The sequence below is a fragment of the Gavialis gangeticus genome, unplaced genomic scaffold (assembly GCF_001723915.1).
Source record: "Gavialis gangeticus isolate Ggan-Ray unplaced genomic scaffold, GavGan_comp1, whole genome shotgun sequence".
NCBI classification, from domain to species: Eukaryota; Metazoa; Chordata; order Crocodylia; family Gavialidae; genus Gavialis; species Gavialis gangeticus.
In genome coordinates, this window is record NW_017728993.1 from 46,349,838 (window position 1) to 46,351,741 (window position 1,904).

Genomic DNA, 1,904 nt, shown 5'->3' on the forward strand with positions numbered 1-1,904 from the left:
TTGTCTAGGACACTTCACAAGGGCATACACTCTGGGGTCTCTCTTGACCCACACCCACAAAGCACTTGATTTAGAAAAAAATTTACAGCATGCAATGGGAGTAGAGCAGAAGAAACAAGGGTGCCACCAATGCCTTGGCCATTACAATGAAAGGGAATTTGTTCGGTAAAATATTCTCATTGTAATCAGAAAATCCCCTGATTACAATGTAGCACATAAATAACTCTGAGGATCCAAACCTAAGGTCTCTGTAGTCTTCTCATTGTAGAATTCCTTTGAAATGAATATAAGACTATATTCAGCTAATTACCTGATTTGCACCTGCAAAAGGGGAGCCTCAGCTTTTAAAGAATAGTCCCTGATGCAACTTTAGTTTATCTTTTGGTGGTAACAGTAGTTACAGTTTACAAGAATGAATCTCTTTGTCCCTGAATGATACCGAGAACAGAGGGAGGAAGTGTCATTTTGTTGTTGCTTTTTTTTCAGCTGTTCTTACTTAATAGCATTCAGTTATTGTCAAAAATAAAAAACAAATATTACGAGAAAACAAATTGGGGAGAAATCAATTATTTTTGGCAGTAAGTGAGAGCAGGTGCTTATGCTCTTGCTGTAATTGCAGTCCTTAATCTCTCCCCAAAGACTGCAGTTCTCAGAATTATTGGCTTCCTGTCTAAAAACTGCCAACAGGTGCACATCCCTAATGGAAAAAAACTTTTGTAACAGAGGTACTAGTGTTATTTAAGGGGCTATTAATTGTTATACTTCATAGTTATACACAATATGCATATAAAGCAGGGGTGGCCAAAATACAGCCTGTGGATCAGATCTGGCCCACCAAGAGATTTTGTCCAGCCTGCAGCGGGTCCTTCGGTCCCACCCAGCCCAAGTGTAAGGGGCAGATTGAGCACATGTGGCTGGAGCAGCACAGCAGCTGAATTCGCTTCCTGGCAGCTCCGGCAGCAGCAATTCCTTCCAGCTGCTTCCACCATTAGACCCAGACACCCCAGCAGGTCCACCCTGCACCCACTGTGAGGGGTGGGACCCACATGTGTAGTGGCACGTGGCTGGATGGATGGGATGAGGCTGCAGGTGGGCAGGAAGTAGGGGTGGGGGTTAACCTGGCTCAAGACAGCTCACCAAAACTCCCCATGTGGCCTGCAGACCCAAATAATTGCCCACCCCTGATTTCAAGTCTACAAGTCTTATCTAAATTAGATCAAGGAACTGAACCAGTGCAAAATGTATACTGGAAAAGGCCCACAATAGCACTCTTGGTGGCAGGAAGGGTCAGTTACTTCTCATAAGACAAATGTATTGCAATTATAAAAACCTATGTCTTGATACTATGCAATCAGAATAAGAAGCAATATATGCAGTGGAGTCCTGCTTACCAGTCTCTTGTGGTAATTGCTGCCTCCTAAGATTCCCTATTGCATGAACAGCGAATGTTCTTTATTAATTATGCTTTGTCTCTCATGGTAGTTGTGTTAATATATGCAATATTTTTAACTGTAATTAATACTATACACAGAAAGCTGTTGTTCAGGGGCAGCTCTATCATTTTTCCACGTCCAAACAGTCTTTATTTCACGCTCTTATTGGCCTTTAATTAGCGAATCACTGTTACAATGATGCTGTAAATATAAGTATCGACTTTGTATAATATCTCCCATTCTGGAATGGCTATTTTCTTGGCGATCAGCAAGAAATGAATAGAAGAATAAAAATGCACTATCACTTATAGGAACCCAAGAGAGCAATTTAAAATTGATCTTTCTGTTTTTTCCACAAAGCCAAATGTAAAGTTTGGCAATGAAACTTTTTTCCAGTCCTTCATACTAGCATGGCACAATAGAAGGAAACACCTCAAATGCCTCTACACAAATGCTCGTAGTATGGGTAAC